Source organism: Triturus cristatus, chromosome 4_2 (genome assembly GCF_964204655.1).
Source record: "Triturus cristatus chromosome 4_2, aTriCri1.1, whole genome shotgun sequence".
In the NCBI taxonomy this organism is placed as follows: Eukaryota; Metazoa; Chordata; class Amphibia; order Caudata; family Salamandridae; genus Triturus; species Triturus cristatus.
In genome coordinates this window covers 943087711-943104870 of record NC_140586.1, presented here as the reverse complement: position 1 = coordinate 943104870, position 17160 = coordinate 943087711, and the positions used below count along the sequence as shown (strand labels likewise).

At 51.9% G+C, this 17160-nt stretch overlaps 1 protein-coding gene across 2 annotated transcripts in view; it reads left to right on the top strand.

Annotated features, from left to right (window-relative positions):
* The window catches only part of LOC146839017 (protein arginine N-methyltransferase 5-like), a 162385-nt gene that overhangs the window by 83285 nt on the left and 61940 nt on the right, over window positions 1-17160 (top strand). The window lies entirely within an intron of this gene.

The following is a 17160-nucleotide window of genomic DNA, read 5'->3' as shown; positions in this document are numbered from 1 at the left end:
CAAGAAGACTCTTCGGAATCGACGAGCAGCAAGACTCGAAGCGCAGCAAGCGGCACCGGCCCCAGCCAACATCTTCAGCGCCGAAGACGAAGATGTCGAAGACGAGGAGAACCTACCCTCCAGCCCCGCTTCCGAACACGACTCCGTATCGGAAGACGTCGAAGAACAACTCTTTTCCAGAAATGAAGCCGACACCGAGGTAGGAGACTACAATGAGGCCTTGGGGTGGAAGAGAGTAGCTCTGGTGACGAGCCAGGCCTACCCGTACAGACTGAGGATATCCCAGTGAGCCAGTCTATGGACCCGGTCGAGGGATCGCCTTCGGGCCTTACCCAAGACCTATCCCGCAGTTCTTCGGCCCCCGCCTTCTGGCCCGGCCTCGGACATTCAGCGGCATCCATTACTACCCAAAAAGGCTGGTTTCCCTTCTTCGAAACCGAAAGCCGCATTGGTTCACCAGAAACCGAAAGTAACGCTGGTCGGATCGAGGCCCACCACACCTTCGACGCCAGCAAAACCCGTCGGCGCCGACCGCACCAAACGAGATTTTGGTGCCGAGCTTGCAGCAGGCGACGTGTGTGCCGACACACGGAAAAAGAGCTTCGGTGCCACCAAACCTCCTCGGCTACCGGCACCGACACAATCGGCTCCGACCCCAAAGGTCAAACTGCCTGCTGTGTCGCACCCTGCTTCGACAGCACCACCAAAGGCACACTCATCAAAGACGTCGACGGCACCGAAGAAGTCCACGCCCGCCTCTACGGAAACGGCCGGCACGAAGGACTCGATGGCACTCCAGGTGCGGACCGTTGCTGCGCAACGCACCAAACACAAAGCAGTCCTCCAGGACACGTCAGGCTCCGAGCCGATAAAAGCTCCATCGACCTCTTCGGCACCGACCAATATCACTTTTGGCCTGCCGCCATCCACGGCCCCAAAACTGTTCCAGATCAGAACACGGGTCACCCACACCACGTTCATGCCTGCCGAACGCTCTCCTGCGGAGTCGTCTCCGTCACATGTCATCGACGCCGACACCGGCAGGATGGTGCTCCACAAAAGGAGAATAACTTCAGAGTCCGCTTTGGACTCCTACCGGATCCCGCTTAAGAAAAAGCTGCCGGTGACTTCGGAACCAGTTCTTTCCGAACCTCTCCACTCCTTTTACCAGGATCCACAGTCCTTCTCTCCCACACACTCCGACACTGACGTTTTGGAGGACTACATGGGTGACCACGTCCCCTACCCCGGAGAGATGGACCCTGAAGGCCAACAGGACCCCGACCAAGCTTGGGATGACCCTGTAGACTCGGGTGCACCTATGGATACACAGGACCCGCAACTCTATGGAGCAAAAACATCTCCCACAGAGGACACTGCCGCATTCAACGCCCTAATTGAACGTGCTGCGCCCAATCATGGGGTGCAACTCCACTCTGACACCGTGGAGGACGACTTTCTCATGGACACTTTCGCATCCTCAGAAAGGAATATAAAAACTCTACCCATGTTAAAGGGTGTCCTCAAACCAGCAAAGGACATCTTCAAAGAACCCACCAGGGCAAGAGTAATAAACCCCAGAATCGACAAAAAATACAGGTCGGCGCCTGGGGACCCTACCTACATTAGAGGCCAGTTACCTCTAGATTCCATTGTAGTGGCGAATGCTCGCAAACGGGCACACTCGCAAACAACAGGTGATGCTCCTCCCCCGGACAAGGAGTCCAAGGTGCTAGAGACCGCCGGCAAACGGGTTGCGGCCCAGGCAGCTAATATATGGCGCATTGCCAATACTCAGGCGCTCCTCGCCCGCTACGATCGAGCACACTACGACACACTAGAACAATTACTCCAACATCTCCCTGACCAATTCAAAGAAGGTGCAGAGATCCTCATCAGGGAGGGACAACTCCTCACAAACGCATCCATCAAGTGTGCACTGGATGCCGCAGATACAGCTGCCAGAGCCATAAACACTAGCGTCATGTTGCGACGACACGCCTGGTTGCGAATCTCCGGATTCAAACCTGAGGTGCAAAATAACATCCTCAACCAGCCTGTCAACCCCGACTACTTATTCGGGCCGGAGGTTGACACCACCCTAGAGAAAATAAAAAAGGACACGGACACTGCAAAGTCCATGGGGGCTCTTCAAACGCAGTCCTTTCGGAGCGGCTCCTTTCATCGCCCCGGAAATAGAGGAGCAGGTAGAGGACAGGGGTCACAGCAAACCTACAACAAAGGCAACACACAAAGCACCTACGATAAAAACACCCGGGGTGGTTATCGTGGCTCAAGCACAAAGGGCAGAGGACGCGGTTACGGCAACACCAGGTCCTCCCCCAAGAACAAACAGTGACGCCCTCTCCCTTCCTCCCGACCACCTAACACCTGTCGGGGGAAGGCTACAAAGGTTCCTGTCCACGTGGACCTCCATCACCACGGACAGGTGGGTCAAAGACATTATCAAATACGGTTACTGCCTAGAATTAACCTCAACTCCACCCACAATACCTCCAAAACACCGTCCTATGTCCTCAGAGCACTTAACGCTCTTACAGCAGGAGGTGCTAAGCATGCTACTAAAAGGCGCAATAGAGGTCGTACCCGTCCACGAGCAGGATACGGGGGTGTACTCCCTGTACTTTTTAATACCAAAAAAGGACGGGTCACTCAGACCTATATTAGACCTGAGACCCCTGAACCGCTACATTCTCTCCGAGCATTTTCACATGCTCACTTTACAGCAAGTCCTCCCGCTGCTCAAACAGGGAGACTTCCTGGCCACACTGGACCTTAAGGATGCGTATTTCCACATACCCATTCACCCCTCACACAAAAAATACCTCAGGTTCACTGTTCAGGGGCAGCACTACCAATTCAAAGTCCTTCCCTTCGGCGTGACAACAGCACCCAGGGTTTTCACAAAGTGCCTAGCTACTGTGGCGGCACATCTACGGAGGCAGCACATACACGTCTACCTTTACCTGGACGACTGGCTCGTTCAAGCAAAGTCGGCCCAGCAATGTGCCAGCCACATGTCCCGCACCATTCACCTCTTTCACAGTCTGGGATTCTCACTAAATTACCCAAAATCCCATCTCCAGCCCGCACACGTACAACAGTACCTAGGTGCGACTATAGACACTCTGGCGGCCACAGCTCAGCCAAATTTAGTGAGGATCAACAGCATGCAAATGCTGATTTCCAAGTTCAAACCCCAACACTCCCTTCCTGCGCGAGTGTTCATGCAGTTGATAGGCATGATGGCCTCCTGCATTTTCATAGTCCCACACGCGAGACTACATATGCGCCCGCTTCAGGAGTGCTTAGCACGTCAGTGGAATCAGGCTCAAGGACAGCTGAAAGACCTAGTGTTGGTGAGCGGTCGGGCATACAACTCTCTGCATTGGTGGAATCCACAAAACCTTTGCAAGGGCCGACCGTTCCAAGAGCCTGTTCCACAAATAATACTGACAGCGGACGCGTCTCTCCAGGGATGGGGAGCTCATGTACTCCACTACACAGTGCAGGGACTATGGACAACACAACAAAAGAAGATGCACTTCAACCTTCTAGAACTGATGGCAATCTTCCTGGCTATGAAAGCATTCAAAGTACACTTGTGCAACAAAGTCGTGTTGATCCGGACGGACATGACCGCCATGTACTACATACAGAAGCGGGGAGGAACACACTCTCCACAGTTGTCTCATCTGGCTCAGAGCATGTGGAAGTGGGCCATTCAGAGGAACATGTTCCTCATGGCAGAACACCTCCCCGGCAAGGACAACCAGATGGCGGATCTGCTCAGCAGACACAGCCACCAGATGCACGAGTGGGAGTTACACCCATCAGTACTCCAACCGTACTTCCAGCAGTGGGGTTATCCAGAGATAGACCTATTCGCCACAAGCGAAAACGCAAAATGCCAAAGCTTTGCCGCCAGGTTCCCACATCCGCAGTCGCAGGGCAATGCGATATGGATGAACTGGTCCGGCAGATTTGCGTACGCTTTTCCCCCAGCACCACTGATACCGCTGGTGGCACGCAAACTCAGACAACACTCACTGACACTCGTCCTGGTTGCTCCAACGTAGGCACGCCATGGAAAAGGTTCGTCATTTATTGTACTAATAATGACATTAACCCGCTAGACGCATCCATACAAAACATAATTTGTTACCTCTTACACCTATACCAATGCAATCTGGCGTACACCTCTATACGTGTCCATTTGACCGCAATATCAGCCTATCTGCAGACTAGGCAGCACCTCTCTCTATTCAGAGTGCCTGCCATCAAAGCATTCTTGGAGGGACTCAAACGAGTCATTCCACCAAGCCACCCACCGGCTCCAATGTGGAACCTCAACTTGGTCCTCACACGCCTGATGGGTCCACCCTTTGAACCTCTGCACTCATGCGAGCTTCAATTTCTTACCTGGAAAGTAGCTTTCCTAGTAGCGATCACCTCTTTAAGAAGAGTTAGTGAACTCCAGGCACTAACCGTTCAAGAGCCATTTATACAGGTTCACGCCAACAGGGTCGTACTACGTACCAACCCCAAATTCATGCCCAAGGTGGTATCGCAGTTCCACATGAATCAGACTATTGAACTGCCTGTTTTCTTTCAAAACCCACAAACTGTCGCAGAAAGAGCACTCCATACACTAGACGTGAAGAGAGCCCTCATGTATTATATCGACAGGACTAAGATCTTTAGGAAGACAAAACAACTTTTCGTTGCCTTTGCGCCACACCACAAAGGTAACGCTATCTCCAAAGCAGGTATAGGCAGATGGATCGTTAAATGTATTCAAATTTGCTATCAAAAGGCTAAACGCACATTAACGATTCCCCCACGAGCCCACTCAACACGTAAGTTAGGGGCCTCCATGGCTTTCCTAGGAAACATTCCCCTGCATGATATATGTAGAGCAGCCACCTGGTCCACTACACATACATTTACCAAACACTATTGTGTAGATGTGCAATCAAAACAGCAGGCAGCTGTAGGACAGGCTGTTCTCAAAACTCTTTTTCAGACCGCTGCAGCTGGCACTGGTAGCCGCCGCTAATAGAGGGCACTGCTATGTATTCTATGCACAGATATGAATTCAGCAGCCCACATGCCTCGAACTGAATATGCTACTTGCCAGTATGCATCTGTTCTTGGCATGTAGGGCTGCTGACTTTCATATCGCCCTCCCTCCTACCCGGCGCCTGTAGCAGCTGCAGCTCTCAGAATTACTGTAAGCATGGTCATCACTTTCTGTATCTACTCCATCACTGCCACAATGGCGAAAAACAATCTGAGGATGGAGAGGATGCCCATGCGCACTGTAGTCCAGAGGAGGAGTCACCTATCCAAGGATACTTCGAAGACTCTTCCAGGACAACAACGTGCAAACATCCGGACCCAACACTAGGCGGCGATCTATGCACAGATATGAATGTCAGCAGCCCTACATGCCAAGAACAGATGCATACTGGTAAGTAGCATATTCAATATGAGGCATTTTTACACAGTAGTGCTTGATTAAAATGACAAGCTGATGTTTGGGGACTGTCTATTTTCTAAAAAATTATGTTCGAGGCATATGAGCTGCAGATTACACACTTTTGCATAGATCGCCATCTGGTGTTGGGCCTGGATGTTTGCAGTTTGTTTTTCCTCTTGGAAAGTCTTTGGAAGTCACGAGGTCTGTGACTCCTCCTTTGGATCGTATTGTGCATGGGCTCCGGCTCCATCCTCCAGATTGTTTTTTTTTTTTCCGCCATCGGGCTCGGATGTAATCTTCGCGCTCCGGTTCCAAATATCCAGTTAGACGATCGAAGCAGAATCCTCACCTCACATCGCGGTATTGTTTCGATCGCGATCTCCTCAAATCAACGGACCTTCTCATCGTCAAATCTTCGGTTCTAGTCGTCGACGGCGGCCTTCGGGCCTACCCAAGCTCCGGTCCCGGCTGATGGAAAGAACTCCATTCAAGAAGTGCCCTCGCTGTGGGTCCGAATTCCCCCCCCCCCCACCGATCTTCATGAGGTATGCAACCTCTGCCTCTCCCCTGAACACGAGGCTCGAGACTGTCCGGCCTGTAAGTCTTTCCGATCGAAAAAGACTATTCGGGACCGAAGAGCCAGAAGAAACATGGCACACTCCTCGACCTCCGTTCCAGTCGATATCTTCGGAGACGACATCGAAGACCCGGGACAGCAGCGCACCGAAGAGTACCTAGTCAGTGCTTCCGAGGCCGACGACTCAGATGTGGAAGACATCACTCCGGCGCAGAGGGTCGTGAGTACTATTACCCCCCCGCACCCGCGCCAACACCCAAAAAGGCTTCGGTCACGACTTTGCCTCCGGGCCTAAGCAAGACCAGAGACACTGCTTCACACACACCACCTTCCGGCCCGGTTAAGAAGCCAAGTAAGCCTTCTGGCGGCTCGGGCTCGAGCCAGTCTGCTTGCCAGCGGTGCCGAGAAACACACTTCGGCACCGAAAAAGAAACCGGCCTCTACCTCGACACAGAGCTCCGCACCGAAGACCTCGGGGTCGAAACCCAGCGCTTCCGTACCGACGCCATCTTTGGTACCGACCAAACCCCACAAGGCCCTCGGCACCGACACTTCCAAGCCGAAGCCCATCTCGGCGCCGATCAAGAAATCTGAGGTTCCCAAGCCCAGTGCTAAGCAAACTGGCACGGACAAGCCTAAAAAGTCATTGACCCGAAAACTTCGGCGCCGACGGACCACACATTGTCACAGTAACTATTTACACCGGATCCCTTACAAAAAACTCTCACCAGGGATCCAAAAACTGGACATCTGGCACTCTCTTCCAAAAAGAGACATTTGGACAAACCAGCTCTGCCTCCACCTCCAAAGAGGAAGGACTCTGCTACCTCTCCTTTCAGAATACCTTCCCCACCTCTCCCACCCTCTCCACCTCCGCCGCCTTCTCCACCTTCTCCACCCCACCTCATCACTCTCCGACCCCGTCTCCAGACGATGATGATCAGGGGGACCCATATCACGATATAGGGGATGTGCCCCAAGACCCCACCCCTACAGGATCCCCAGACCCATGGGACGACTACAATAACCCAGATATTCCCGACGTCCTACAAGATGACCTTTACCCTTCCAGGCCATCTCCACCGGAAGACTCATTAGGGTTCCACCATCTACTTCAAAGGGCGGCACACTATCACGGGGTGGAGTTGCACACTGACCCAGTGGAGGAGGATTTCCTCCTCGACACATTTGATACCACACATAGGTCTACCTCCATATTACCTATGCTTAAGGGAGTGGTAAAGCATGCGCCAGAGGTTTTTAAAGACCCATTTAGGGCCAGGGTCATTAACCCACGCATAGAGAAAAAATACAAAGCTGCCCCCACAGATCCCGCCTATATCAAAGGGCCAGCGCCACTAGATTTCCTAGTGGTTTCCACTGCACGAAAAAGACCAAATTCCCAGGCGTCAGGCGAAGCACCACCACCTGACAAAGAGTCAAAGCTACTGGACTCATCAGGAAAGCGCACTGCGTCACAGGCAGCCAATATATGGTGTATAGCCAACACCCAAGCGCTATTGGCCAGATACAATAGGGCACATTATGATGAATTGGAAAACCTAATGCACCATAAAACTAGGGCCAATAAATTAATTCAAGAGGGTAAGACAATAACTAACACCTCTATACGCTGTGCCTTAGATGCAGCAGACACAGCCTCCAGGGCCATTAATACTAGCGTCCTCCGTCGCCATGCTTGGCTAAGAATATCAGGATTTAAACCAGAGGTACAAGCCTCCATCCTGAATCATCCCTTTGACCAGGAACACCTATTCGGCCCAAAGGTAGATGAGGCCCTCGAAAAAATGAAGGAGGACACCGATACGGCAAAGTCCATGGGAGCCTTGAGTCACACCCTCATAGGCGCTCTTTTCGCCGCTCTTCCTTTCGGAGTACATCTAGAGGCTACTCCTCAGATAACGTGTTCACTTCCTACAAATCCCCCACTCAGTCCACCTTCACAAGGGGCTATCAAAGAGGCGGCTATAGGGGCAACAATAATAAGGGCAGAGGCAAAACAAATACCGTCCGCTCTGCCACACTGCCTACCCAATGACGCCCCTCCAGACCATCCCACTCAGGTCGGGGGCAGACTTTAAAATTTCCTTCATGTCTGGGAGACCATCACCTCAGACAAATGGGTGACTCAAATTATTCGGTCAGGATACTGCCTGGAATTAACATCCCCCCCCCCCCCAGACATTCCACCCAGGCAACACCCAATGTCACAAGAACAGTCCACATTACTAAAGCAGGAGGTAATCTCCCTCCTACAAAAACAGGCAATAGAACAAGTTCCCGTCAATCAGCAAAATTTAGGGGTCTACTCCCTATATTTTCTAATACCAAAAAGGGACGAGACTCTACGACCTATTCTAGATCTCCGGTCCCTAAACACATACATACACTCAGACTATTTTCACATGGTAACGCTTCAGCAGGTGCTTCCGTTCCTCTCCCAGAGCGACTGCCTCACCACACTGGACTTGAAAGACGCATACTTCCACATTCCAGTACACCATGCTCACAGAAAGTACCTCAGATTTGTAGTGGACGGAAAACACTACCAGTTCAAGGTGCTCCCATTCGAAGTCACAACAGCACCACGGGTGTTCACCAAGCGCATAGCGGTAGTGGAGGCACACCTCAGGAGACAGCACATTCACGTCTTCCCATACTTGGACGACTGGCTGATAAAGGCCACTTCATACAACCAATGTGTACACCACACCGCCACTACAATCCAACAAAAAGTCTCAGTTAACACCATCCCATATAAAACAATACCTCTGTGCCATCATACACACCTCAAAAGCAGGCCAGGATTGCAAGCATTCAGGCTTTGCGACAAAAATTCGTACTTCAACATTCCCTTCCAGCAAGAGTGTTTATGCAACTGATAGGGATGATTGCCGCTTGCATTCTCATAGTCCCTCACGCAAGATTCCAGATGCGTCCACTCCAAGAGTGCTTAGCGCGCCAATGGAACCAGGCCCAGGGGCAACTGACAGATCTGGTGTTGGTAGACGGTCGCACCCATCGCTCTCTGCAGTGGTGGAACACCACGAATCTTTCCAGAGGTCGACCGTTCCTGGACCCGGTTCCACAGATAATCCTAACAGACGCATCGCTCTCCGGCTGGGGAGCTCACCTATAACACCTCACAGTGCAGGGCATATGGACGCCTCAACAAAAGTTACTCCATATTAACCATCTGGAGTTACTAGCAATCTTTCAAGCCCTAAAATCCTTTCATCCACGGATTTCAGGCAAGGCAGTCCTCATTCGCACAGACAACATGACGGCCATGTATTATATTAAAAAACAAGGCGGCACACACTCTCCACAGCTCTCTCAATTAGCACAGAGCATATGGAGATGGGCAATTCCACACAAAATCTTTCTCCTAGCCCAACATGTCCCAGGAGTCCAAAACACCATGGCAGATCTGCTCAGCAGACAGACACAACAGATCCACGAGTGGGAACTTCACCCATAGGTTCTTCATCCGTTCTTTCAAATGTGGGGGCATCCACAGATAGACCTCTTTGCCACCCACGAAAACACAAAATGCCCAAGCTTCGCCGCCAGATACCCACACCCATTGTCCAAAGGAAATGCAATATGGATGAACTGGTCAGGCAAATTTGCGTACGCTTTTCCACCTCTCCCACTAATTCCATTAGGGGTGCAAAAGCTACAACAGCATTCCCTCCCACTGATCCTAGTAGCTCCAACATGGACCAGACACCGTGGTACGCCAAAGCTACACCCCTCACCATGCCTCCTAACCCAGAACCATGGAGCGATCAGACACCCGGACCCAGCTCAGCTCAACCTTGCGATCTGGCTCCTGAAATCCTAGAATTCGGATACCTAAACCTTCCCCCTGACTGTATGAACGTCATCAGAGAAGCTAGACGCCCTACCACTAGAGCCTGCTACGCTGCCAAGTTGAAAAGATGTTGTTTATTGCCATAATAACACAATCAATCCTCTAGACGTGTCTATACAACACATCATATGCTACTTACTCCACCTACAAAGGTGTAATCTAGCCTATACCTCCATTCGGCTACACCTCGCAGCAATTGCACCTTACCTACAGAACAGGCAGCACCTATCACTTTTTAGAGTACCTGCCATTAAAGCCTTCATGGAAGGCCTAAAAAGAATAATTCCCCCCAGAGTACCGCCTTCACTTGTGTGGAGCTTAAATATCGTTCTCACAAGGCTGATGGGGCCTCCCTTCGAACCTTTGCATAAATGGGAACTGCAATTTCTCACATGGAAAGCAGCTTTCCTTGTAGCCATCACTTCCCTTAGAAGGGTCAGTGAGATGCAAGCACTTACCATACAAGAACCTTTTCTTCAAATGCACCAGAACAAGGTTGTTCTCCGTACCAACCCAAAATTCCTCCCTAAAGTCATTTCCCCTTTCACCTAAACCAATCTGTAGAATTACTAGTATTTTTCTCGCAACCTCAGACCGTTGCAGAAAGAGCTCTACACACGCTAGATGTCAAACGAGCCTTACTTTACTATATACAAAGAACACTACCTTTCAGAAAGACCAAGCAACTGTTTGTCTCTTTCTCTCCACCACACAAGGGCAACCCCATCTCAAAATCAGGGATAGCTAGGTGGATTGTAAAATGCATCCAGACTTGCTACCACAAAGCAAAACGAACGCTATCCGTTCCCCCTAAAGCCCATTCTACACGGAAGATAGGGGCTTCTATGGCTTTTCTAGGGAACATTCCATTAGATGATATCTGCAAAGCAGCTACATGGTCAACACCGCACACTTTCACTAAACACTATTGTGTAGATGTGCAAACCAACCAACAAGCTAGTGTGGGCCAGGCTGTACTAAAAACATTATTTCAAACCACTGCAACAGATACTGGTGGTCGCCGCTAAGGTTGGGAACTGCTATATAGTCTATGCAAAAATGTGTAATCTGCAGCTCGTATGCCTCGAACGGAATATGCTACTTACCAGTATGCATCTGTTCTTGGCATGTAGAGCTGCAGATCTACACACGCCCACCCGCCTCCCCGGCTACCTGTATCTGTTCCAGTCTATCTTTTTTAGATACAACACACATGGGTTTCTTCACTGTGGTTACTACGCTCCATCTTTCCCTGCTGGCGAAAAACAATCTGAGGATGGAGCCGAAGCCCATGCGCAATACGATCCAAAGGAGGAGTCACCGACCTCGTGACTTCCAAAGACTTTCCAAGAGGAAAAACAAACTGCAAACATCCTGGAAGTCAGGTCCAGCGCTCATTAACAAATTGGTTACTCAATACCATCCCAACAGAACCCTTCGGTCTACGGAGGCCTTCCTGGCCGTAGTCCCGAGAGTAAGGAGAGCCAGGACCGGAGGAAGGTCGTTTTCCTTAAATGCCGCAAAGATGTGGAACACACTCCCGCTACAAATCAGGTCCAATTCTAACCTATTCTCATTCCGTAAACAACTGAAGACCTATCTATTTGCCAGGCCCACCTAAATCTTATTCTCTGTTACCCCCCTAGCTCTGTTCTCTGCACTCTAGCGCTTGGACGCCCTTGGGCAGCAATCGCGCTTTACAAATTACAATACAATACAATACAACACCAGATGGCGATCTATGCAAAAGTGTGTAGATCTGCAGCTCTACATGCCAAAAACAGATGCATACTGGTAAGTAGCATATTCCTCATTAAATGCAAACATTTTCTTTTCAGAAAAGGTCTTCTCATCAAAAATTGAGTTAGATTGCTCAAAGTGAAAAGTGGTATTTGATAGAAAAATGTGCATCTTCAAAAACAAATATGCTGACAAAGCCAAAATATTGCAATTCTAAAACACGTTCAAAGTTGAGCCTAGTGAAAATTCAATTTGAGTTGGGGAGACTTCCTGCTGTGGTTATGTTCTATGTTTGTTTCATGTTGTTCCCTCTGTATGATAAATTTTTTTCATTTGCCACTTGTTTGGTTTGTAATACACACTGTTTACTGTACCAGCACATTGTATTGAGCGCCTGTGTCTTAACTGTTTTTAGTATATATTAATTGTAATACATTTGTTTATTTTTTTGCTAATTATTTTGTATATGGGTCTCTATTCTCTCTTCTTAGTACTTTATTATTGTTAGGGTTGGTTGTTTATAAATATGTACTTGTATGTACGTATTGCACTTGTTTAGTAAATTATTTCTTGAACCATTGTTTGGATTAGATATTGATCGCCCCTGGTTCAGGTGATTAGGGCCACCCCTGTGGTTGGTAACGTATGCCCTATGTGTGACAGTGCATGTGATGATTTGAATGTTATTTCGTTACTCTGATGCATTTAATATTGATAAGCGTTTTCCTGGCATTTAGGTTAACCTTGCCTAGAATGCTTAGATGGTCACTAGTATTAATCCTTGTTAGGGTCATTGTAGTGTTATGTTAACACGTGATCACTATTTTACAGTGATAAAATATGCAAGTAGCTCAGCAGGGATTTCCTTAAGCAGAAGTAGCTCTCACTACAGAAAAGGTTAAAGACTCCTGGTTTACACCTGTTTAGGTCTCACCTGGCGTTAGCCGCGCGCTTGCGCTGCTCTCGCCATGGCAAGGGCCTTATGGAATCCATTTGGATTCCAAGCGTGCACGCAGTGGGACAGATGTGCATGCGGGGCCTGGATGCTTTACTGGCGGAGTGACACTCTGGGGACTTTTTTTTTTTGTGTGTGGCACATCCACCACCACCACGTCCACCACGTATACTACACACCACCACCACGTCCAACACCACCACCACGTCCAACACCACCACCACGTCCAACACCACCACCACGTCCAACACCACCACCACCACGTCCAACACCACCACCACCACGTCCAACACCACCACCACCACGTCCAACACCACCACCACCACGTCCAACACCACCACCACCACGTCCAACACCACCACCACGTCCAACACCACCACCACCACGTCCAACACCACCACCACCACGTCCAACACCACCACCACCACGTCCAACACCACCACCACCACGTCCAACACCACCACCACCACGTCCAACACCACCACCACCACGTCCAACACCACCACCACCACGTCCAACACCACCACCACCACGTCCAACACCACCACCACGTCCAACACCACCACGTCCAACACCACCACCACCACGTCCAACACCACCACCACGACGTCCAACACCACCACCACCACCACGTCCAACACCACCACCACCACGTCCAACACCACCACCACCACGTCCAACACCACCACCACCACGTCCAACTCCATAACCACCACCACGTCCAACTCCATAACCACCACCACGTCCAACTCCATAACCACCACCACGTCCATGTCCACCACCACCACGTCCATCACCACCACGTCCATGTCCACCACCACCACGTCCATGTCCACCACCACCACGTCCATGTCCACCACCACCACGTCCATGTCCACCACCACCACGTCCATGTCCACCACCACCACGTCCATGTCCACCACCACCACGTCCATGTCCACCACCACCAGGTTCATGTCCACCACCACCAGGTTCATGTCCACCACCACCAGGTTCATGTCCACCACCACCAGGTTCATGTCCACCACCACCAGGTTCATGTCCACCACCACCAGGTTCATGTCCACCACCACCAGGTTCATGTCCACCACCACCAGGTTCATGTCCACCACCACCAGGTTCATGTCCACCACCACCAGGTTCATGTCCACCACCACCACGTCCAACACCACCACCACCACGTCCAACACCACCACCACCACGTCCAACACCACCACCACCACGTCCAACACCACCACCACCACGTCCAACACCACCACCACCACGTCCAACACCACCACCACCACGTCCAACACCACCACCACCACGTCCAACACCACCACCACCACGTCCAACACCACCACCACCACGTCCAACACCACCACCACCACGTCCAACACCACCACCACCACGTCCAACACCACCACCACCACGTCCAACACCACCACCACCACGTCCAACACCACCACCACCACGTCCAACACCACCACCACCACGTCCAACACCACCACCACCACGTCCAACACCACCACCACCACGTCCAACACCACCACCACCACGTCCAACACCACCACCACCACGTCCAACACCACCACCACCACGTCCAACACCACCACCACCACGTCCAACACCACCACCACCACGTCCAACACCACCACCACCACGTCCAACACCACCACCACCACGTCCAACACCACCACCACCACGTCCAACACCACCACCACCACGTCCAACACCACCACCACCACGTCCAACACCACCACCACCACGTCCAACACCACCACCACCACGTCCAACACCACCACCACCACGTCCAACACCACCACCACCACGTCCAACACCACCACCACCACGTCCAACACCACCACCACCACGTCCAACACCACCACCACCACGTCCAACACCACCACCACCACGTCCAACACCACCACCACCACGTCCAACTCCATAACCACCACCACGTCCATGTCCACCACCACGTCCATGTCCACCACCACGTCCATGTCCACCACCACCACGTCCATGTCCACCACCACCACGTCCATGTCCACCACCACCATGTCCATGTCCACCACCACCACGTCCATGTCCACCACCACCAGGTCCATGTCCACCACCACCAGGTCCATGTCCACCACCACCAGGTCCATGTCCACCACCACCAGGTCCATGTCCACCACCACCAGGTCCATGTCCACCACCACCAGGTCCATGTCCACCACCACCAGGTTCATGTCCACCACCACCAGGTCCATGTCCACCACCACCAGGTCCATGTCCACCACCACCAGGTCCATGTCCACCACCACCAGGTCCATGTCCACCACCACCAGGTCCATGTCCACCACCACCAGGTCCATGTCCACCACCACCAGGTTCATGTCCACCACCACCAGGTTCATGTCCACCACCACCAGGTTCATGTCCACCACCACCAGGTTCATGTCCACCACCACCAGGTTCATGTCCACCACCACCAGGTTCATGTCCACCACCACCAGGTTCATGTCCACCACCACCAGGTTCATGTCCACCACCACCAGGTTCATGTCCACCACCACCAGGTTCATGTCCACCACCACCAGGTTCATGTCCACCACCACCAGGTTCATGTCCACCACCACCAGGTTCATGTCCACCACCACCAGGTTCATGTCCACCACCACCAGGTTCATGTCCACCACCACCAGGTTCATGTCCACCACCACCAGGTTCATGTCCACCACCACCAGGTTCATGTCCACCACCACCAGGTTCATGTCCACCACCACCAGGTTCATGTCCACCACCACCAGGTTCATGTCCACCACCACCAGGTTCATGTCCACCACCACCAGGTTCATGTCCACCACCACCAGGTTCATGTCCACCACCACCAGGTTCATGTCCACCACCACCACCACGTCCAACACCACCACCACCACGTCCAACACCACCACCAGGTTCATGTCCACCACCACCAGGTTCATGTCCACCACCACCAGGTTCATGTCCACCACCACCAGGTTCATGTCCACCACCACCAGGTTCATGTCCACCACCACCAGGTTCATGTCCACCACCACCAGGTTCATGTCCACCACCACCAGGTTCATGTCCACCACCACCAGGTTCATGTCCACCACCACCAGGTTCATGTCCACCACCACCAGGTTCATGTCCACCACCACCAGGTTCATGTCCACCACCACCAGGTTCATGTCCACCACCACCAGGTTCATGTCCACCACCACCAGGTTCATGTCCACCACCACCAGGTTCATGTCCACCACCACCAGGTTCATGTCCACCACCACCAGGTTCATGTCCACCACCACCAGGTTCATGTCCACCACCACCAGGTTCATGTCCACCACCACCAGGTTCATGTCCACCACCACCAGGTTCATGTCCACCACCACCAGGTTCATGTCCACCACCACCAGGTTCATGTCCACCACCACCAGGTTCATGTCCACCACCACCAGGTTCATGTCCACCACCACCAGGTTCATGTCCACCACCACCAGGTTCATGTCCACCACCACCAGGTTCATGTCCACCACCACCAGGTTCATGTCCACCACCACCAGGTTCATGTCCACCACCACCAGGTTCATGTCCACCACCACCACCACGTCCAACACCACCACCACCACGTCCAACACCACCACCAGGTTCATGTCCACCACCACCAGGTTCATGTCCACCACCACCAGGTTCATGTCCACCACCACCAGGTTCATGTCCACCACCACCAGGTTCATGTCCACCACCACCAGGTTCATGTCCACCACCACCAGGTTCATGTCCACCACCACCAGGTTCATGTCCACCACCACCAGGTTCATGTCCACCACCACCAGGTTCATGTCCACCACCACCAGGTTCATGTCCACCACCACCAGGTTCATGTCCACCACCACCAGGTTCATGTCCACCACCACCAGGTTCATGTCCACCACCACCAGGTTCATGTCCACCACCACCAGGTTCATGTCCACCACCACCAGGTTCATGTCCACCACCACCAGGTTCATGTCCACCACCACCAGGTTCATGTCCACCACCACCAGGTTCATGTCCACCACCACCAGGTTCATGTCCACCACCACCAGGTCCATGTCCACCACCACCAGTGACAGGTAAAGTGTCACTGGAGGGCAGGGGAAATAGGAGTGTACACCCCGGCTGTACATGGAACATTTAAGGATGCGAGAAGACGGCAATAAGGGCTAGAAGTATTACACCAGACCCAAGTTACATTTTGAAGAGGCGCAATGTCACGGGGCTCCTGTAAAAGCACTCGCAGCATCTCTACCTCACAGTGGCATACCTGCACGAGCCACTCACTCAAAACAAGCATTGGCATAGCCAATAGGTCTCGCCTGTGGGACCTTATAAGTGTTTAGCCATGCAACACTTGATGTTGTTGCACCAAGGATATTGTGCTGGATAACTAAACACTTATAAGGTCCCAAAGGCGAGACCTATTTGCTATGCCAATGCTTTTTTGTCTCAGCAGGTTA